The sequence below is a fragment of the Pieris brassicae genome, chromosome 5, assembly GCF_905147105.1.
Source record: "Pieris brassicae chromosome 5, ilPieBrab1.1, whole genome shotgun sequence".
NCBI classification, from domain to species: Eukaryota; Metazoa; Arthropoda; class Insecta; order Lepidoptera; family Pieridae; genus Pieris; species Pieris brassicae.
In genome coordinates, this window is record NC_059669.1 from 13,599,752 (window position 1) to 13,624,703 (window position 24,952).

The 24,952-nt window shown below is 32.5% G+C and overlaps 1 protein-coding gene across 3 annotated transcripts in view; it reads right to left on the bottom strand.

The window, feature by feature from the left end:
- LOC123710230 (uncharacterized protein CG3556) overlaps positions 1–20,264 on the bottom strand; it is a 59,232-nt gene extending 38,968 nt beyond the window's left edge. The window contains exons 1-2 of one of the 3 annotated variants that reach the window (XM_045662000.1): positions 20,207–20,264; positions 4,889–4,924 (exon numbers count right to left, since the gene is read on the bottom strand). The gene's annotated coding sequence lies outside the window, so the exon portion shown is untranslated. Of the gene's footprint in view, positions 1–4,888; positions 4,925–6,096; positions 6,208–20,206 lie in introns of those variants that run through there. The other 2 variants (XM_045662003.1, XM_045662001.1) reach the window with 2 other exon arrangements.
- Positions 20,265–24,952: the final 4,688 nt, after the last annotated feature.

The window sequence follows — 24,952 nt, forward strand, 5'->3', positions numbered from 1 at the left end:
TATCTCTCATCCGATACGTTAATTGGCAATAATCTGGAGCAATCGAGCGTTGGCAACACAATACCTGTATTCGATATTAATCGTGTATCGGCTCGCTCAAAGACGACCGGAAATTGCCGTCGATCAGCGCTCCCTTTGTAAAAAGAGAAGCTATGTAAAGTGAATGTTTCGTTATTATTTTAATTGACTTTTTTTCGATTTTAACTTATTATTAAGTAACCATATGTAGAGCAGTGGTAGCAGGTGGTAGGTTCGATTCCCGGCTGTGCAACAATGGACTTTATCTCTATGTGCGCTCGAACGGTGAAGGAAACCGGCGTGTATCAAGCACAGGACGCTGATCATCTACTTGCTTATTAGATTGACAGATGATCATGAAACAGATCATCAGAAACCTGAGGCCCAGAACTAAAAGGTTGTAGGACAACATAAATGTTATATGCATATATTTCGTTTAGTAATAATATTCTTTTCTCTGATTAATCTGATTTTTGTTTTATTGTATACATTTTTTATTTATGTTTTAAGGCCCTATCCCAGCACGCATTGCTGTGTCAGTGTCTCAGGGTGGACTGCGGTACGCAGTGGAGGGCTGAAGGACTGAAGAAGTTATGTAAAACATTAAATTAATGTCATTTTACGATTTTTAACTTAACTCTCGTTATGAGTTCTGTAAATAAAAAATATATTAGGTCGCAGCTTATTGTATGGTTGCAATGTTAATGCCCTCTACTGCCAAATATCCAATACTTCAAAAAGGCTATATCATAAAGGCTGTAGACTAAGAAATAAAGTAAAGAAACTACAACCTTCAAAATCATTTTATTAAGGCGAAAATTCAGATACCAGAAAGCTTCATTCTCAAATGACATAAAAATTTTAATAAGTTCTCAAAACACTTTTTCCAGCAACATGTGATTACTAATTTCGGATACATTAAAAATAAATGTAGTCATGAAAAAGTAATTATATTCATAAGGTTCAAGGGGCAGTGACTGATTTTCCCGGCAATTTGCTCAGTAAGCAATTTTCTTGAAGCCAATCAGATGTCAGAGACAGCTGCCGGCCGATATTTACGCTTTCGCCCTCTGTAATAGACCTTCTGCTTCTTATTGAATATTATTCTGATATTTGGCTGTCCTTTAAAAATATTTTTACTAACAATAACCCTGGCTGGACGTTTATAATGTTATGTCACGTTAATAAATCTTTTGTATCAAAATATTTATTTGTAAGAGAATCTCTTAGTTAATTTCAGTGTTGACATACGAAATTAAGATACAAGAATCTTGTGTAACATAATAACTCGCTTCAAAAATAGTAACCCTCACGATTATCTAGCAACATGATGACCCCACACTAACGGCGTAAGGACACAATTTGCAAACCAAATCTATTTCAGGCACAACGCATAACTTTTTCTGATTTCTTGGGCTATTTTTCTACAATAAAATAAATACGTTTCTTAAAATCCTTGATGCAGCAGAGAATATGTTGTGTAGCCATTTGAAGGTAGACTTTTATTTAAATTATTTCATTCATGTTTACCCACCCTTACAGAGATTCACACACTCAGAACCACTCATGCTTTAGTTATATTTTGTTTGTTACTTTATTTATTTATTATCACTTCGTTGAAAATTAAAAGGAGGTCAACTGGCGGATTTATCGCTTTCGAGCGATTTCTTCCTGGCAACCATTGTGAGAAGAGAAAAAAGTAATAAATTAGATAAGGTAAGCAAGCTATGCAAAAATATATATTAAGACAAAACTAAACAGGAACAAAAAAAAAAAACAAACTAAACTATAAAAACGATACATGAAAACAAAAAAGTAAAAAGTGTTTAGTGATCTCGTATATTTCTGTCCGCGATGGAAGGCTGGTGACCTGAGTCCTATTACAAGCACCAGAAAGGTGCACAACAAAGGTGGTCTATACTTTAAGTGCATGTGAAGAGTCAAGACTTTATTATTATTGTTCAATGGCCCATGAAATAGGCATAACGTTCGAAGGTGATATTTTTTTTATGTAATAGGAGGCAATGGGGCAGGGAGCTCACCTTATGTTAAGTGATACCAGCGCACATAGACTCTCATTGCGAGAAAGCTTGCAAATGCGTTACCGGCCTTTTGAGAATTGGTTCGGAAATATTTCAGTGGGCAGCGGGTTCCACATAGTGGTGGGGCGCAGCAAAAACTGATTTAAGAAAAGTTGTGGAACGACGCACGTTGAGGTGACACGGATGGAATTTTGTATTCTGCATTGACATCTGATGATGAAAGTCAGCTGCAGGTCCGAACAACTCCTCTGAAGACTCCATGGAAATGCGGTAGAAGATGCAGAGATTACTTAACAATTATTCTAAAGAAAGGCCTTTTGTAAATAATTAGTGATATTTTAAATAAGAGGAAGATACTTGCCGCGGAAGTTTCATTATATTTATACGTTAATTCATTCAGAAGTTCGAGGTGCCAGGCAAATACAACGGGAGAGTGTACAAGTTTCAACTCGCATTTACTTTGTATGAATTTTAATTAATTATATTATTATCTGTTCGCTATAGTACCCTGAGAACTTGTTAAATAACAGTAATTTTGTTGTAACTTGGAGTGAACGCAATTTAAATGAATTGCAACACAATCTCGCATATAATAATGCAAATTAAAAAAAAGAAACGTGTTTCAGAAAAAAATTTGACTTAAGAATGTATGCTTCCTTTTCGAAATTATATAACTAAATATTTGTTCCTTAAAAGGTAGATAAATGTCTTGTTCGAGACGAGGGTGTATTGCGCAGGCTTTCTTAGTTTTATAAGCGTGGCGATTACCTAAGTCGTTGGAGCCCCGAGAGTGTAGCCAGACATAGGCACTCTCTTAAGCCTTTTATAAGCATATTATAGTATTTAATTTAGCATTAATAGCATTTAATTAATTAGCGTTAAAGCCTGAAGTGATTATAGAGCAAGATGAATCCTCTTTATTTAAAGCATCCGTACATGTCATTTTTATATTAAACTAATGTGTAACATCATAAGTTATTATATACAATGTAATTAACAAATGGATCAAAGGTACGAACAAAGACTGAAAACTAATCAAATTTGTAACGGTACTATCATATTCGTCAATTAACAAATTGAATATTCATACAGTAACAATTTAATCAGGTGATAAAGCCTTTTTAAAATAAAGAAATTTTTTAGCAAGAACATTTTCAAGCTCGGAATATTCAAAGCGAATATGACTGGGATTCCAAATATTTCTATTGTTAAGCCTATACATATAAACAGTTTTACATAAACATATACACAAGAGCGAGGCTCGACTTATAGTCGATAATTTTCAGCCTTAATAATAATAAAAACATAAAACTGATATATATCAGAAAACAAATTTTAACCGGATTAAAGCTATTTGTATTATTATAAACTTATAATTATTTACATATTTTAAATTTACATACATAATTTTATATTTAAATTTTTCCGACGTTTGCGTGCGTGATCACGGTGACTGAAGACAAAAGGTGTTAACCAAAGACAATACTATAGCATATTTCAACTACAAGTCTATGTAAAACCTACTTTGATCATTGTAGTCTATGGTAGTGACTACCATAGTCTAAAATAGCACAGACTTTAAATATGATTGATTAAGTAATCAATCATGAAATCTGTGTAATCGTTTCTGGATATTTCTAAATGTTTTTTGTATACTAAAGCAAACCACAAAATTCGTATATATTCCAAGCGTAACGCGATTTATCGTTGACATAATATTTGACATTTATAAATACTCGCAATTCCATTTGTTGTGTGGCATTTACCTCTGACAGAAGCCTTCGCCTCAATTTGTCTCAGTTTACAATTATAAACTCGTAGGTTTAAAGAATTAAAGGGCTAATAAAATATATGTAAATAGTATTCTAAAATACATTTATGAATGAATGACATCCAATCATACGTAGCGCTGTTGCTGTATTCTTAGTAGCTGCTCGCGAGGTATAAAACTTAACATTGATTACCGGCACAGGTCAAGCCGATATTCCACCCAAACTCTTCATAATTCAACATACAGTACTGTATTATACTACTCCAGTAGTTGAAATTTGGCCAATACTTTGATTTCTAAATATTCCCAGGGTTAAGTTAATTGAGGATTTATAGTATAGTTAAAATAGAAACATCCGCGCTACAACCCTTGCTTCTAGGCTCAGATTTCTGTATCTGTTTTCATAATCATCTTTTTTCCTTACTAGTTAGGAGGTAAGATCAACTTTCTGCGCCTGGCATATCGACTTTTTGCGTCTAAAATTTCGGGTTCCTCTCGATGTTTTCCTTTACCGTATGAGCGACTGTTAAATGCGCCAGTCCATTGGTAGACAGCCCTGGTTAGAACCTACAGCTCAGGGATGAGAGCCGCCCGTAGAAGTCACGAGGCCAACATTTCTCACTTAAATAGTCTGATTTAAAAATTACGTCGCGTCCTGCACACTATATTACCGGATTTGTTAATAATAGCTATAATTTGCAATAAAATTCCACGAAATTAATAAGGATAGTAAAAATCGTTATAAAAAGGTATGAAAATGGCATTAATGTATCACTCGTTGAATTGTGATAAATGTTGTCAGCAGAGAAAATTACCTACGCGGGAAATGCACCAAGATGGCGTATCAAGATTTATATCCTGTGCTCATGGAATATTTTTACATTTTTATATATTACTTGAAAAATCTTACACGCATTTTAACTGTAATAATAAGCCTTCAGAAAAGATGAAAGTAATATATATTTTTATTCAGTTGTACATAAATTGTTTTAGAAGTTTCCGTTGTAAAGTCAAGATTGGCAGTTTTGCCACGAAATCCTACTGATAAGGTACTCACCAAAGCCTTTCCTTGACAGCGGTATCTGCTGCGAATCTGCAAAAATATGGGTAAATTTACATAATGGTCCAACGAACTTTATTAAATAAACTAAATTTCTTAGAATAATTTTCTAAATCAGTATTCTTTGTTACATAAATTAATTTTTGGTTGCTCAAACACTTACGTGAGATTCAGAAACGAAACCATATGTCAAAATAACGGAAGTCATACGTAAGACTATTTGAACGTTATGTTCTTGTTTAGTTCCAAAACCTTATATTATATTTTATGTTTTTGTCGACATTTATCGTATTGCCTTTCTATTTTATGTATTTTTTTTGTGAATAAATAAAAAAAATGTGAATGAAGTGCCGATTAATAATTTTAAAGATTTAAAAGCTAGGTATGATATTTAGTTAAAATATAAAAAAATACAGATAAAATCAGAGAGTCGTCTATTAAAACGCGCCGTTGACGTATTCGCAATTAATGACGTCACACGTGCGTTCTCTGAATATTGATGACGTCACCGTTTACCAAGTGTCGACAAAAACCTTTCAGTGAAAAATCATAATCTTTCTATAGATTCAATATGTCCGAAATTATTAAATTTAGTGTTAGTTTATGTGAGTTTTAAAACCCTTTTTTGTGAATTGTGGTATACCTTATAGATCGTCTGGATTTTGCAATTGTGAATAAACATGGCGTCTCCAATCATCTTATTAATCATTTGCTGAGCTACAAAGCTTTATAAGCTAATGATCTATCATCTCAATTGCTAGAATGCTTGTGACTAGGACCAATGACATGAGTCCTCCATCCATCTCGAATTACCATAGTTTAGACTTTAAAGAATTGTTTCTTTACTTTTATTTCTTTTATTGTTTTCTTTCGTTCCTCAGAGGTACCGCTATCTTTTTAGTTTCCTATCCTATCGGATAGATGCGAAACTCTCACTCTCAACTCCATGGATGCATTTTACTATAGGGATACGTTACCAAAGAAATTGAAGGTTTGACTTGGCAATTTGTTTAATGTGCACGAATGTAGAAAATATCACAATTAACCGCAAATTATATTTCATTGACATAAAATATTGCAGTTAGCTTTTCAGAGATACTTGCAATAATTTATTACTAAACAAATTCAATCCCGCGTTGGTAATTTTCTCTGCTGACAACATTTATCACAATACAGCGGCTGATACATAAATGCCATTTTCGTACCTTTTTTGCCACGACGTAGTTTTTAAGTAAGAAGTAATGGCTTAGTAGCTTCAGCACGCTACTCTCAAGCCGTAGGTTTGAACCCCGGCGGTGTACCAATGGAGTTTCCTTCTACGCGCATCTTACAAAAAGTCTCAAAAACAATATACCTATAAAAATACTGAAAAATATAAAACTTGTTAGAAAAAACATTAAAAACGTTACCAGCTGTATAAATGCACTAACATTTGAATTAAATAACATGCTATGTACAATTTTAAAAACACTCTATATGCAGAGCTTCCGAATAGTTTGTTTAATAACGTGTAAAATGATAACTAGGATGAGTTTTTGTTTTCAGAGAGAATTTGGATTGTATGTATAATGCATACAAATTGGAAAAATGTAGAATTTATAAAGACCTTATTAAAATAGTATATAAAGTATATTTGTTAGTGGGCTAATGAAGTAAGCTGATTTTTTATAGAAATGGGGGAAAACGGACAGGAGACTCACTTGATGTTAAGTGATACCGACACTCCCAATACCAGAGGGCTCGTGAGTGCGTTGCCGGTCTTATAAGAACTGGTACCCTCTGTTCTTAAGGAACCCCAATTCATATTGGTTATGAAATCATATTAATAGGGTAGCTGGTTCCACATAATAGTGGTGCGCGACAAAAACTGCCTTAAAAACCCTCAGTTGTGGAATGACGGACGTCGACGTGATACGGGTTTATTTTCATATTCTGCCTCCACGTCCGATGAGGAAACTCAGCTGCATGTCGTTATCCGAACAAATCTTCTTAACACTCCTCATGGTAAATGCTTTAGAAGATGCGGGGTGACCCCACATCTGTACGCAACGCCAAGGGATGAAGACGCTCGAAAAGGGATTGGATTGGACGATTGGAACCGCTCTTCGTTGAATACAGTCAAGTGGTAACTGAAACTGGGGAGTTCCCACCCAGAAGTGAGAATAGAATTCCATGTGGGGCCAAATTTGCGCTTTATACATTTGCAAGCGGTGGCCCGGAGTGAAGTACCGTCTTGCTGTAACTTCTAAGTAGGTTCTAAGTGCTGATGATGTAATACATGTGGAGTCATAAGACAGACATTGAAGAAACTGGAAGCCTTTACCGTAGCTTACTTAATATGGAACAAATTCGTAAAAAGGCAACGCACTCGTGAACCCTCGAGCATTAAGTATGTCCATGGGACTTAACATCAAGTAAGCCTCTTGCCGTTTGCCCCTATAAAAAAATTCAACGGACACATATACATATTTTTATTTAATCAATTTAACTAAGTAACATTTTGAAATTGGATTAATAGAAAGCTAAAAAGTATATAAAATGGTTTGGTCAATGTGGTAGTGTACCTCTAACGCTGGCAGCATTTCCTCGCTGTATTGCGATACTTATTCGTTGAGCGAGGAAAGCACCAGGTTTACCGGTACTGTCTTTGTATAGCTTACCGTAGTCAAATAGTTCCAATATTGTTTTATGTTACATTGGTTTAAATATTAATTCTTCTATAACAAGGGACAAACGAGCAGCACATTTGTTGTTTAGTGATACCGCACTCCCATAGATATCGCCCTGTAAGTGCGTTGCTAGCCTTGAAAGAATTGGGCCGCTCTTAGTTCTATAATTCTTATTTTCGTCTTTGTTAATAGTCCTATATAGATCACATATATACAATTCGAAAGTAAATTAATAATAACAATAATAGCCTTTTCATTCAGATACTTTTACATAAAAACACGTTTCTATTTCAATCTTCTTTTAGTATATGTATGTCCTGTTTTAGCAAAGGCCTCCTTCAAATCCAGCTCTGCAAAGTGTCACTCTCTGCCGTGCACCACCTCGTTAATTTGGTCTATCCACCTTCAAACGTGTATATATACGTAAAAAAGTAAATAATTACTGTTGACGTAATCACCAAATAAGAAAATTAAAGACCCCCCCCCCCCATGTATAGTGCTTACGTAATAAATGAACGGCCCCTAAGATGTCTTGCTCTTTATCGTAAATTAATAACTGTTATATATAATTTAATGAGCAGGTGTCGCGAATGCACTGGCGGTTTATCTATTAGCAAATCTGATACAGTACGTTGGCATAATGCCACCCACACGGCTTAAGCGATTGGAGTGTGGTTAGCAAAATAAACAGTTGTTTCTTTCATTATAATGGCGTGAAGACTGAATCAAGGAACTACTTGACTTACGTACTGTCTTTGTCTCTTTTTATTGTAAATGGTTTATAATAATAACCATATTTAAGCGTTTTTTATGAAATAAATATTTATAATTGTTTGAGTTTGTATTAAAAAGTACATCCGATTGTTTCCAATTAATAGCGTTTATTCAGTCTGGCAGCAATGCGCTCTTTGTAGCCTTAAAAGTTGATCTCAGCCGTTTATATAATAACAAATATCCTAGGAACCCAGGCCTTACTTCTGTTTTTAAAGTGGATTACAAAGATTTCTTATTAACAAATAGAAAGATTTGTTATTTTGTTATCTGTTTTTCTGAATTTGTATATATATTTATAATGTATGTATGTGTATTTTTTGCCAAAATTGCGTTATCGTTAACGTTAACAAACATACAAAAGTTTTCTCCATTTAGCAGTACTATTGGCAAAATTTCTATAAATCGCTTAGTGATTTATCTGCTGACGCTCATTGTAAGTGTGTGTTATGTATGCACGTCTCAAGCAGTGAAACAATGGAAATGTACGGTCGATAGCGCATGTGAGAAAAATGTTTTAACTGCGATTCAAAAGAAGGTTTTACCGATACTCTAACTCCTAATAGCGATACCGTCAATTTAATCCGACATCTATGCTCCGGATATTGAGAGGATGGTACAGTGTATGGTAGTGGGGCCCATGTCTCACAGAGGGGGGGGGGGTTAAGTTGACTGTTAAAGGGGGCAAGATGAATTCGATGGTTTCGAAAACTTACTGTGTTTTGTTAGCAATTTTCTAGTGAGTTTTTTCAGTGAACAATTTCGTACGCACCAGAATTATAATATAAGGCGTCAGAAGAATTTTAGAAATGCTAACTAAAGAGGGGCAAGGCACTGCTTAATATCGGGCGCAGATCAAAATTATTTAATCTTTGTTTAAATTTAATATCAAACGCATAAATAAATATGCTTATAGGAAATCTAAAACGGTAAATACATTATTTACAAAGGGTATATGTATACCTCAGCTAAACAAGAACGAACCTTTTCGTTAACAGCTGTTGTCGATTCCCTGAACACCTGTTATGCGCAATTCTGAACTTAGTTCATTATTAATGAAACAAAGAACTTTGGATTATGCTCGAACATTTTAACTTCAGCTTTCGTTGAAAGAACTCGAACTTTATATGCATTTCAGTTGGATTTTGTTCTGAACTTCCCTTTTATGATCTTGTCTTAACACTAACGTAAGGTCATTAATCTGTGTGTTGTACTTTTTGTGTAGATGTACGGCAGGAAGTATTTTTATACGATAGACGTAGACGACATAGACTAATGTCTACGGTATAAAAACCCTTGGATCGTTTTTATTCTGGTCATAGTATTTAACAAATATCTTTAAACTGTTAAATTGCCTTAAATAGATTTAAACAATAATGTTTTTACATGCTGTCGAAGAACTAGTACATAAATAATAATATTGCAGTGGCCCTATATGGGGCTGAGATAACATCCGTTTCTTCGATTATTTAATAGACAAGTAGGAGATCAGCCTATGCATACAAATCTTAATCCATTCATTGTTCCAATGATCGAAAAATATGTCGGCCCTTTTTTTTTTTAGTATATTATTATCTTTTAATAAAAAAGATAAAACCCACTCACAGACACAATTCAACAATTATTGACAAAATTAAACTGTTTCGATGTTTCGTCTTTATTTACCTTCATGCGTATAGTACTATCTTATTTAAAGAGCCAATAAGTAATATGAATTCAATCTTGAATAAGACTTGGCAACATCACAAGACGCTAATGTTTATGATACTCTGTGGCAATAATAATTACAGAAATGTCAAAGCAAAGACAATAGAAGATATTAAGTGAGTCTATGGTCAAACTGGAGAACCGCCAAATGGTTTTGAATCTCTTATTTAATTATTCTTTATACTAAGCATAGTATTTATATTTGTTGTAATTAAAGAATACATTGTTTAGATAATTGATTACATAATAGCTTCTCCTGAGAACTTCGTTTCTCCTTAATGTGATTTTACTTAGCCTACCTACTAGAACATACCAACATGGAACATTTTGCTACGCTACGCAGAGACTTAGGTTTCGAGCCCTTTCGGAGGAGTATGGGAACGAACATCGCGACACGAGGATTTTATATATGTGTTCTTGTAAATTTTTATTAAATATATATAAGATTTACATCTAGACATGCAATTTTTGTGTAAAAAATAATTTTAAATAGAAATATTTTATCGAATTCATGTGATTTGTCATTATTACTTAGTTTCCAGTACACAGTTAACGAACGTAAATACTTTGAGCAAAATTTTCACAGGCAGATGTCTCAAACAAAGAAATTGTCGTATTCCCAAAATATAATTTGTAAGAAATATGATTAAGTACGACTTATATCTGTTTTTTAAATTATATGTACAGAAAATTTTAGAAATGCCTATTAAACTTTTGTTCAACATTATCTTTAGTTAAACTCTTAAAATCACGAGTTTATAAGTTAGATAATTTGATCTCCTTATTCTTAGTATATTCTTAGCATTACTATGGTTAATATATATAAGGTTCGAATAAGTAAGTTTTTTTGTACCTATATAATATGCTAGGTAAGGAAAGGGAAGGATTATGAATTTTTCACATTCCCTTATAATAAAAATCCGAATCTTCCATTAATTTTTTTCTTAGAGAGAGCGCTGTGCTGAATCTAAAACATTCTCCTCGTGAAGAATGCATTACGAATCAACTATTTTCCGTTCTAATAGAAACATTGACTAATGATTTTCACTTCCTTCCGCTTCGTGAATTAAAGAAAGGGATTTTATACTCTTTGTTGGAGCACAATTGCTACAAATACGAAGATGTATTGTTTTCTCTAAGAAATACGTGAAATGCTTGGGTCTTCGATATTTTTTCTTTACTTTACAGGTTATATATTTTAATAAATACTTGTGTATAGTATTAGCTGTTTTTAACATAATTGATGACGACGAATCTCATTTATTTAATATACTCATTTATTTAGTAAAAAAAGTAAAAAAAAATCTGTTGCGCGTCACATTTTTCCGTTACCCGCCATCTTTTTCTTGTCCCTACCACGGTTGATTCAAAGAGATTCGAAGCCATTAATAACAAAAATACATACCTAACAACGATAACAATGCTAGTAATAATTATATTTCAATTAATGAAATTCTATAATAATCTTAGTAGTTAATAATAATTAGGTAAAATGAAATGATTGTGTTATTTGTATTCATGTCTATGATGATATAACTTTTGTTAAACTTTATCTAATTTAATTCGAAAAATAAGTAAATGTGTGCGTGTACTAGTACTACACACTAAGTAGTACTAGTACACGCACACATTTTTTAGATGGAGGTGTATGTAGAGGTGTAATTATGTCTACATCGTAATTTCGTAAATCTATTTTTCGGATTTCATTTATGTACCTCTAACACTAAAGTACTAATTAAATAAGAAACATTCCATTTTTAACGAATAATATTTAGTTTTTGTTTGGCTCTCTCTCTTGGGCCTCTTCGGCCATGGAGTTCAAGTGCACAGCTAGTTAAAGATTTAAGTTGCCGCCTGGTAGATAGACCTCAGAACTGGTGCATTCCTCGCTCAATTGCAGCATCGTTAAAATTAGGGATGCCAAAAACGTGACGTTTAAAGTGCGCTATGAACGTGTTTTATTTCTATACCTTGTAACAGACAATGGTCGAATTTCACGACGCTGTTGTATAATGTAGCAGATAGGAATGCTGTTTAAATGTTTATTTTTGTTACCAACAAAGGTCCTGGAGTATAATGATCGTCTTGCACAATTAAGACGTAAACGTTAAAAATGTGTGTGCGCACACATAAGCCATAATTATTCAGTTAATACATTATTAACAAAAGTACTTCACTTTGTATTCCCGACTTTTAATTTCTTTATGTTCCGATGAATGCAATTAGCATTTATAATATTTAATCAGTCTTACTGCCTAGATTCATGGTGGTCCAAACGATTTACTACAATTTTTAAATACATTTGGACGTTAAAAATTGCACAATAATAACATTATTTACAAAATGTTTCAAGTGCAATACGATTGATGTATGTCTGACATATTATGTTTAATTTAAATTAAATAAAAACATGATCTAAATATGATCTAATATGTAAATTGAAGCGACATAAAATCCTAGAGAAATGTACTTAATTGAGTTGAATTCTTTAAGCCAAAACTTCTCAAAAGATTCTATTTAAACTTCCGTTTGTAATTAAACCAGATGCCACTATCCGGAAGTCGAGTGAGGTTTATTTTAATTTATTAAATTCGAAACACTCTTTTTAAAGATTTATCTTGTAAATTACGAGATACGTTTTTCAATTAACTCAACATTTCAATGGCTGGTGCCCAGGGTCTAATAAAATTTGTAATATCATATTCAGGTTTGTTAAGGATGCGTTTTTATTGATGCGATATAAATGAATGTGATCAAATAGTATCAAAAACCAAAACAATGCTTTACCTACCTTCCTTTCTGTATTCTGTTTGCGCTTTGATAAAGAGCAACTTTCGCAGAAGACTGGGCAGATAGGTCACTAGTTGGCAAAAGAAAATGCCTAGTAAAGAGACCTGTGAAAGATTTTCAGAGACGTATCCGATGTCAAAAAATTATTTTAACATAATAATTATTTAGGTTAGATTTCAAATTGTTTGCCACCCTGGATTCGGGTTGTTTTTATGGGACAGGAGGCAAAAGCACAGCTCCCATGTGTGTTGCCGACTTTCTACGTGGAAATTATATTAAAGAATGGTACGCTCCGCGCTAACATTAGGAAATACTTTTTTACTTTGTATGTACAATATGAAAACTAAACTCAGTACAGTTTATCTTGAAGCATTATACAATTGTTTGAATCATTACATCGTATTAGTCTGATGTTTTATTTATTATTCTGCAAGTTCTGCTCGGTAGTTCGCAAGGAGCAAAAACGGCGAGCTTCACTTTATTATTTTTATTAAAAGCAACGAATACTTCGATCACGCACATAAAAAATTGATTTTATATTGAAGTTGAAGAAGATGTTCTTTTGGCGTGTTATGGAAAAACTATGAGAGTAAATGTTAACAATGCGCGCGCACACCGTCACCCTGAAGTTAGCATAGTTGACATTTTAAAATACTAAATGTCAATTTCTTTAATTATGTAGAAGTATTTTTAGTGATATTTAAATAAACTTTATTTCACTAGATAATGCGTTATAATAAAACTTTCAATGTATTAAATACATTTTTTCTATTGTTAGTGTCGTTTTTTTCTACAAACGTAGCATAAAGCGAAATAATTTTTTTTTATCTTGTTACGCAAAAAAAGTATACATTCTAACGCGTGTATACACACACATGTTTTTTTATTTATTAAAACATTATTAAATAAATTGTAGGTATATTTAATAATCAACATCAGAAACTACGATGCATTTACGAATCCATAGTAACCTAAGCCGGCATCGGCGAGCGCTCCTATTATCGTAATATTCCTTCAGAGAACACAATGCTCTTCCAGGAATTCAAACGAAAACTACATATACAAGAGATAACAATTTGGTTTAACAATAATCTCATAATATAACGTAGAAAAACGAGTATAAATGTCGAAAATTATTTGTTATTTGACGTGTTGATCTCATTACTAAAGTGGCTTATTATTAGCCATTGGTTTATAGCCGCCAATTATACGCATTTTCTCAGGGTTAAGTGCACGCTTAGCTAAGCTAATATTGCTCAAAAGTGTCAGGAAAATGTAACATTCTTTACCTAAAAGTGTATAGTTCCGTGCTATATAAAAAGTGTATTACAAAAATCATAAATGAAATGATATTTTTAGTTTAAAGACCTCGAAACTTTTGTATTCAAACATAAAAGCTTGATATATACTACATTTGTATACAACGTATGGGCAGGTAGGCAAAATTAAAATTCACGTACATTTTACGTTATCACACGGGCCAGAAGCTTTTAAAGCATCCGTTAACAACCATTATGGCTGGAACGAGAAAAATGGCGCATTGTCAGGGGAGACTTACATATGAGTTTTTGTTTACAAAAAACATTCACGCCGATACGTACATAATTACTTATTATGCTAGATAATGCTATGTTTTTTTATTGTAACAGGGGGCAAACGGGTGAAGACTCTGATAGATTACCATTACCAGAAGGCTCGCAAGTGCGTTACCGGTCCTTTATGAATTTTTAAGGGTCCTATGTCGAATTGGTACGCATATACTTCAGTAGGCAGCTGGTTCCAGATAGTGGTGGTACGCGGCAAAAAATTCCTTATGAAACGCTCAGTTGTGGAACGATGGACGTCGAGGTGACACGAATAGTATTTCTATTCTTTTTAAGCGAAACAATCGCTTAAAACTAATAAAAAAACAGTAATTTAGTTGTCGTATTTAATTGGGGTCAGTGGAAACTGTAATCGTTTTGGATTAGTGAAGATATGATAATAGACACAGTGGGCAACTTTATAGGACGGACTATGTTAGAGATAAGCCGTCGGACACAATTCGAAGACATTTGGATTTAAGGCATGCCGGTCTCAATCACATAGAAAGCCCAATGGTGCACGGCCAGAGATCAAACATACAATTCCGTGGATGGAAGTCACACGTTGCAGCCAGTAGGTCAACACAGCTTTATTCGTACTACACACAATAAATATTAGTATTAGTTGTTAATAATGTCAGTTCCGTTCCATGTTCCATGTTCCATCATTACCGGATATTCTCTCGACACATGACCGACTCAAAGTCAAATGAGACAAAGCATGGTGAGGTACTATAAATGTATCCGATTTTTCTTTCAAGTTTATCCATTGCATTCGAAGCACACTCATGTGAGTGCACTTGTTTCTCGGAAGATTTTAATGAATACATTATACAGAAGTATATTTATTCATATCCCTATTCTAATTTTCATTAATGAACATGAATAAAATAATCCTAATATATAATAACTGGCAAGAAGATCTTCGCAAATTAATCGCCGAGTGTTTTGTTTTACAAGACGAAGGTTATCTGCAGCACGCTTTAAATAAATAATTAAATTATTAAAAAATAGGAGTATGTACTTACATTAGATCTAACATACAAACACTATAATTAAAAAGACTTATAAAATCTACCAAGAAACCAAAATTATGACGATTAAACAACTATATGTTTATAACAGCTGTATTTTTATTTAAAAAAAAAATAATCCATAGTAGCTTATCATTCAATCATGAAAAAAATCAAACACACCACTACACGCAATACTCGTTGAGCGAGTTTGCTTATCTTGCCGAAGCCGCGTACAAATTATTTGAAGAAGTCTATTAAGTATGAGGCTGTGCAATTATTTAGTAAATTACCGTTTAACAAATTCAATGGTTAGCATTAAAGATACATTTCAAAATGAATCTAGTAAACTAAAATTAGGACGGCTGATGGTGACGTGTATCTCGTTAGTTTATTAAGTTTTTCATGTAATTATTTCATTTTTTGTAAAAAAAAAAGTTCTTTAAACATTATACAGAATAACACGCAAATTAATAAGGTGAAAAACAATAAAAAATATATAATAACAATAACAATGATAGTAATAATACTATTACAATTAAATAAATTCTATAATAATCTTAGTAGTAATAAGGTAAAATGAAATAATTGTATTATTTGTGTTCATGTATATGATAAAAAAGGCTTTTGTTAAATTCATCATATATATATATATATATATATATATATATATATATAAATAACTAGGTGATCAACCTTCTGCACCTGACACACGCCGACTGTTTGGGTCTAAGGCATACCGGTCTCGATGGTTTTCGTCACCATCCGAGCGAGTGATAAATGCGCATACACTGAAAGATCATTGGTGCCGGGGATCTACGACCTACAGTGCTAATATATGCTACTGCGCAATAACATATTGATAATAAAATAATCTGTACTAGGCACCAAAACGAATACATAATCAAACTCTTATGACTCAAGAGTATCAAACGAAATTGTCACAAATCAAATATATAGAGTTACGAAACATCGCGAGGAGCTATATATTACATACATTGCGGAGATTTATAGGAATTTAGCTTATTTACTCAACGTCAGAGTTACGTACGGCGCTGTTATAGCGGGGGTGTTTATGAATCTATATTTGTTTCGGATTAGACGGGACTGGAGGCTTTAAGTATACTCGTTGTTGGGTGTACTACATTGTCGTTTAACAGCCGGACTTGTAACATATATATGGGTGTATATCAGGAAATGTTATCATATTGTTATGATCGAGTCAAATGGCCGATGATTTTAACTATTTCTTTGTTTTATCACCGATACTTCTACTACTTAAAGGAATCATAATTTAATTTGTTTTATTATTATTTAATTGTTTCATAGTTTGAAATCGACGTAACGAGTATTGTATTGTCACGACCAATCAGAGGTGAGAAAATGCTTCAAGTGGGTCAACCGCTTGACATTTGACAGTACTAACACGGAATGCAGGATACTTGAGTTTAGTATTCAGTGGATCATTGTGGTGATGAGAGGATAGATCGAGTAGATTGTGATTAAAAGTGAGATCGGTACCCTGATCCCGCAGCTCCTTATAATTTAAGTTTAAAGCGATTTGTAATCTTAAATCTAAATCAAATATTGTACGATAATTATTCGTGTATTTTGTGCTCCCACTTTACATACATAACGCCCACTAAAACCGCTAACTTTTGACTGACTAAACAGCCTGATGTCATAAAATTTTAAATAAAACAGTCACAGAAATCTTTAAGCTTGTAAAAATAATAGTTATCAATTGAACATTACGCTAAAATACAATGGCAAGTTACCAAAGAACACCCAGTATATAAAGTGCAATGTCGCTCATTATTCCATTGTTAGAGCGATCATCTCATACTGTGTCCTTCATACGGACATTATACCGTTATTATGTCATCAACTCCATGTATACAGTATCATATCTTCAAAAGTCCTATACATTAACGCGCGTCTTAGACTTATAAATCTTGTTATAATGATTTTTAATACCACTATAAAAATACAGCTCGGTGTTGGCCTAGTGGCTTCAGTGTGCAGCTCTCATGCCTGAGGTCGTAGGTTCGATCCCCGGCTGTGCACTAATAGACTTTCTATGTGCGCATTTAACATTCGCTCGAACGGTGAAGGAAAACTTCGAGAGGAAACCGGTTTGTCTTAGAGCTAAAAACGACGACAAGTCAGGCACGGGAGGCTGATCACATACTTGTCTATTAGATTAATAAATGATCATGAAACAGATACAAAAAACTGAGGCTGAAAAGGTTGTAGCGATTTATTATTTTTATTTATAAAAATGCTACAAATTTTTAGAAAGGCCCTATGACAGAATACCAGCATTTCCTTACTTCATTGAAATACTAATTTTGTATGCAAAATAGCATTGTTTCTGGTGTATGTACTTATAATTTTAACTGTTATTGACTGAGATAAGTATTTAGAGAAATTTTTTATTTAAGTTAATGTTTGTCGAATACGTTTTAGACATTGAAATCTGCGATTTATCGTGAATATTAAATTTCTTTAGATATTTTTAGAGTAGGCATTCATAAAGGTAAAAACATCAACTTACATGATACTTGAAAAGTTACTCTAGAGAAATACAAGCTTTTTTATGTATTTAGTTTTAAGCTTTGGTTTGTTTCTTTAGTATTTATATGTTAATAAACATACAGTTTATAAAATAATTAAAATGATAATTGTTTTTAAATGTCCTTATCGCGAATTAGCTCTACCAGACAAAACAACATGTTGAAGTACAACATTTAATTCTAATTTGCTTTTTTTATATTGATTAAGTTAGAATGTTACGTGGTTATGCAAATCGTGGAACTTTTAACTGGAACGAATTTTTAAGTTTAAACTTCCATAAACATTTTAACAGAAGCGATTAAAAACCTGGACCGACAACAATTCTTGACATTAAACCAAAAAGTAGATGTAGGTCAGAAGATAATCACACTTCAATTCTGAAGTCAGGTCAGGTCAAAACGATTTTACCGCTACTTGTGGTAAAATTACGCGATTTACATTCTTGATTTTTGTAACAGGAGGCAAATGGGCTGAAGGCTCATCTCATGTTTAGTGATACCGCCGCCGCCCATGGAGACACATTGCCAGACGGCTTGCAGTGCGTTTCCGGCTTTTTAAGAATTAATACGTTCTTTTCTTGAAAGTAGTATTGGTTCGGAAATACTTCCATGAGCAGCTGGTTTCACATAGACACTCAGTTGTGGAACGTCGGACGTCGAGATGATACGGATGGTATTTTATAGGCTGCCTGGATGGTCCATGATGAAACTCAGCTAAAGGTAGTGAATAAAACAAATAACTTACTTTTCAAAATAAATGAAACTTTAAATATAGACAAGCGCGAAATAATAAATATTCCGAATGCTTTTTCAATTTCAAGCAATTCTGGACAAAAGACAATGATGCCAACTCCTACAGAATATTCTAGAACCAACTTCAAATATCAAATAATAATGAAAAACTACTAAAGTTTCGCAATACATTAAATAGTAATAATATTAATTATAGTGATTGATCTTAGAGAATTACATCATTACGATATTTCAGTTACAGCCACGCTTTGAGTTTATATTTGGTTTAGTTTGTTGGTTGGGTTCTAGACTTAACATAAATTTTATAAAGTCATGCGTTTTTTAAGAAAATATCTCGATACTCCCTAAATTAGGGAATACCAGGAAGTTGGCATCACTGATAAGAGACTGCAACTTCTAGTTTACAATATTATGATTACTCTATTGAAATGCCATATTTACGCCATCTATTGTCGCAAAACTGCAGTTTGGAATTCCGGAACAAAGAAGAATGTGACCTTTGTTTTTGAGTTATGTAAATATTTGATTCAAGCTTATCTAGTTTAAAATTTTAAAAATCAAATATACTCGGTAAAGCAGTTATTATTATTATAATTTAAAAAGAAATAATTAAAAATAATAGAAAAAAATGTGTGTTAATCTCGGGAACACCAAGATTGACAAATCCTTTGTGTTGATTTATCGTGAAAGGCAATATACAGTTAACGAATGATAATTTAAATGCTATAAAATCATTTGGAAGATATTTACATGGAGTCAGATTTAACATGAGTCATTAAACAAAAGACTATTCAAGCTAGTTAAATAATATTAGACAACTTGAAGTTCTATATAATGGTGGATTGATAACACACAATTAGATTTCTGTATTTTTGTTCGTCACACCCTTCATCAATTTACAAGGACGTGTTAGTAATATAAATTTAAAATAATAATGTAAACTATTTTTCTGATTAAAATCTATTTTTTGCATAAATAATTTCAATTGGATCTGGCAACACAACAGTGTATGTCGGTTGAAGAAGGCTGTTCACCTACTTGCAAATCGGAAATCTACCTGTCCTATATGTTAAAACTTTTATAAATAACTAAAATATATTTATAACATTTTATTAAAAATCTTTAATAAAAGAAAAGGGTCTATACCGGACTTATAGTAAACGACTGATTTATTCCATACATTAATACTCACTGCAATATACAAATACAAAAAAGTAGAAATGCAATCTTCAATTGGGTACAAAAATAGTAGATGCAAATGGAGCAAAGCTTCTTTTTAAGCGGTTAAAAAGGATAGCAACTTGAATGAGAAATATAAAATTAATGATAAATGCAGCGTCTGTAAGCATACAATTTTAATGAGTTGAAAATCTCAGAAAAGGTATTTAAGAATGTCATGTATGGCTATTTTTAAGTCTTAATATTTAACATATAAACAGCTAATAAACCTTACCTTAAATTACCGTAATGTTGGAAAGTCGAGCACGCGACACGCCCGAACAACTCGAGGGCGACGCGAGAACTGAACAGAATAAATTAGGGATGTATAGACATACACCCTTCGACAAACTGAATGCATACATTCTTAATCATTCAGGGAATTTTCAACCTTATTAACATCGATTTTAATTAATTAAATTGCGACTGAAAAGAATTGCTCGAAATTAAGCGTAAACAAAGGCCTAAGGCTGTTTCAACGTTATTTAAAAATGGAGCTTATTAATTTAGTAAATATGTGTAACTGAAAATAGGATTTACTTTTTTCTATCATAACATGAAATTATTCTTTAACTACAGTTGTTCTTAAGGTCTACACTGGCGTATGTTTTATTGTGACCCGTCGGCAAATAGACTAGTATTCATGACTCAAGAGGATTTTGCGACATGTGTATATGCTAAAACTGAAGCTGTGACTCCGCTGAGATATGTATTATAAGCATTTTAAGCTGTGTTTTAGATATAGCTGTAGCTTGGTCTCACAACCCCCACATTTATTATGTAGTATTACGTAATAATAATATTTATTGTATTAGTTTTATTAATCATTTTGAAGCAAGTACAAGTTGACAGTTCAAGGTATAATATACATAATTTACGTCTTTCTAAACCGTGCAAGCGAATTAAGAAAAGTTTACACCGGGATTACATCGCATGATTAAACTTAGTTACGCCGTGTTTATATGGAATATTTATTATAAATAATAAGTTGGTTAACCAATTTGGCAGAATTGTCAAATGTAAGTTTTAAGTTCTAACAAGATTTGTAAAGATTAAATGCTTGCAAATATGCTAGTCCTTTTTCATAGGACAATCAAATTCTTTGCTAATCTAGTCATTGCATTTATTTTTCTTTTGTTTTTTAAAAATACTTTGTAAATAATTTGACGTTACTAACACACTATGTGACTGTACGTTAATTATTTGAAAAAAAAATTACGGTCACATTTTTCAGTTACGCGTCTCATTTTTCCGTTACGCGCCATCTTTTTCTTGTTCCTACCACGGTTGATTCGAAGCCATTACTTACAAAAATAACCTAATAACGATAACAATGGTAGTAATAATTCTATTACATTCAAAGAAATTCTGTAAGAATCTTAGTAGTAATAAGGTAAAATGAAATAATTGTATTATTTCATATTTGTATTCATGTCTATAATAATAAAAGCCTTTTGTTAAACTTTATCTAACCAATTTCTGTAAAGTTGCATATAGTAGATCACTTTTCGAAAAATAAGGTCAAAAAGAAGTTTCACTTCTTAGTTCTTGTGAGCGTTTTTTTATAAAGAATAATGTAAAATCTAGATATGCAGTTTTTGTGAATATGTTAACACATGTATCTACATAATTATTTAGCTATATGCTGCTTTGTTTTTTATAACACCATCCGCCTATTTTATTTTAGTATAGTATTTTTTTTATTCTAGGTACATGGCATATAATAACAAATCAATGTATGCAAAATATTTTAAAAACTATTTTAAAAGAATAATAATGGAACTTACCTTTTGCATGGGGCCACTAATCTTTTTTAAATAGGTAATTTACAACTGGCCCTATACCGGTTTACACGGCTGGATTTTTTTAGAATTAATGCCTATTAGAGGATTATAATAATAAAGGAATTTGATCAAATGGTTTTTGAGTTTATTCGTTACAAGAATATTACAAAACTTTCCACTTAATTAAATAAGTACCCATGAAGGAGACTATACATTTTCATTAAGCGATTTTAGATATAATAAAGTTTGAGGTTATTTCAATTACCTTCAATACTTATAAAATTAGGGTAAAATATTTCAAAACTGAATTTTATGATGAGGGATAAATATATAAAAACATTTTATAGGATTTCATCGTGATGCAAATCACTAAATTATTTATATTGAATTTAGAATATGAAAACCCACTCGAGGCATATAAGGGGCCAAAAGGGCCTATACATAGGCGTGAATTAAATACCAGAATATTCGATACTTTTATATAATTTTACTCACAAAGTGGCTCACAAAAGGTTAAATGTCTTTACGTGTTTATTTATACCACAAAACATCTAGTATGTATGTAAATGTGATCAATTTTGTGTCATAACATCGTTGACATTCTGCGGCACCCTTAACAGTTTAGGTCTAGGAATGTGCTTACGATATCGATAAAGTTTTATTGACTTAGCAGCATTATTTATATGTGAAGCCTTTAATTTTATCACTTTGAGATTACTCTATACTTATTTTGACATACTACCTATTTGGTGGCTCTTAGCAAAATCAGCGTGGAGTCAGACCAATTTATGTGGAAAGCACTTTTTGTATAATAACATTAATCTCCAAAATTGCAGCAAAACGTATAACTACAGGCTACAGGCGTACTTTAGGCTGTGAGGCTGCTAAACACGCTTTACACACTCTTGTTACTCATGAGAAATTTGATGTGTCTTTAAAAGATGGCTTCGAAAATACATTTAATTAAAATTATTAAATAAAAAAAGATCTTGTCGAAAAAGGCTTTTGATACCAGAAATACTATCACATACCTAGTCCAGCCATAAGTTCTGCTACAAATGAAAATGCTTTTTATTAATGTAGTAATGTAATATTATAAACCAATTTATACCTACATATAAATTAAAGTCTCAGCAAAAAATAAATATAAATTCTATTCGAAATGGCCATCTTTAGCTATTATACAGACCTTTAATCTGGTTGGCCACGAATTTATGGATTTAAACACTGTTTTTAAGGAGAATTTCGCCACTGCTCCAAAGATTTTTATACTATATTCTATAGTGTTACACAGAGCTATCAAAATGACATTTAAAAAATTACGAACTTTCTTCAAGAGTTGGTAATTAATAAGCCTCTTAGAATGGCTATTTTAGGTCTAGCTATAAATTCTTGAACACAAAATATTTAATCAAATTATAACATCTGGTATTTTGACGATGGTACTAACGCAGATGTTGTACTTTCAGATCTTGTTAAGGTTAAATTAGATTCTAATTCAATAACACTAACTTTATATACATGTACTAAATGTTACCCTTCAATATACATAGTAAGAATTCGCATACCGAGGACATACTATTAAAGTTATTACATTAGATCCAAAAATAAATATTAAAAATAAATACCTGAGAGGCATCGTTTTTTAAAGAAGCTTTTGAAGAATAAATCTTTCTCACCGTCTGGATATCACTGCCTACTCACCTCTATTTTTTTCTAATTTTTGTGATTTTATTCCGAACTAATTTACCGTGGAATCATTCAGTGCTATGAAATGATTTGGATAATCTTGTAAAACTTTTATGGCATCTATTTCATTTCGTTTAGAAATCTTCTATTCAAGAATCGCTCCCTATTCGCTTTGGCGGATCGGCAGTACGCAAGATAACAAGTGTTCCAGCGTTTCTCTCATCTGATCATAAATTTTGCAGTTTGGTAGGGAAAATCCTTAGATCTTATTCTAAAAACCAAACAAATGTGAGAAATACGTAGTTAGCATCCGGTTAAGGCTTGAATTTCCTACTAATGTCAATTAAAAAGAGCTGGGATGTTCCTCCTTGTAAATCTGAATTCCGAAACTTATTACCGCACATCTCAATTACTGATTACAGAAGGCTCGTAGCAGTAGTAGTAGTCTAAGGAAGCCGGTCGTTGTCTTAATGCTTGTCCATCGCCAAACACGTAGTACCCCTTGGATAAACACTTCGAATTGTCATCAGTCTTCGCTTAGGAGTGGCCATTAAAATAAGTAGGCCTTATGCGCTATGGCCTCTATTGTTAAAAGAGTGCAAGCTATTTTTCTACGCTCAGCGACATTCCGCAGGTACGGCACGCTCTCTTGCCTTTGTCAATATTCCAGCCATTTCGTAGCCAACTGGCATCGCTATGGACAATGGCTAATGGCCTTATCGAATGTCTTTGTTTCCATGGAGAGGACGGGTAGAACTACGATTTTCATTTTATTTAACGATGAAAACGTTTATCGATATCAAAAGCCATCACTATTTCGAGAACGAATGCCGCCATTTTACGACAGTGCATGCTGTAGGCAACAAAGATTTACAACGACTATGTTTGAAAAGCAGAGCTTTTGCAATCAATATTTTTTATACTGAAGTATTATTTATAAACGTTTGTGAATTTACCATTTATTTGTTACTAGCAAAACAAATAAAAACGTTGTATATATAAATCAATGACGCTACCTTTTTCGGTCTGGACCGCATATATATTATTTTATTCTCGTACATAAAAGTGATAATAAATTAAACACAGCTCTCTATATATTTATTATTGCTAAATCTACAATAATGTGTAAGTGTGTTTTTAACGTTTTGTAACATTTATGTTTACATTTCATATATTTTATAAAAGATTGTAAGCTTGTAACATATACTGTAGATATAGCATTATATGATCTGGTGATCTTTAATAAAAATCTCCGAATACTAACAAAAATCATACAATAATTTTGTAGCTTTATTGAACAAATTTAAGCTAATTATGAATTTCTAAGTTCTGAAAATTATTGAACGCTATTCAATAGTTCCAGAATATGCCAAATAGTTTGAAGCTAGTTCGCAAATTGAGGCATTAAAGTCTATTATCGAGGTCTCTGCAAGCTGTTAGGCTTTATCAGAAGATAACTTTGCCCGCTTTGTATTCCCATGGATACATATTTCTTAAATTCATAATTA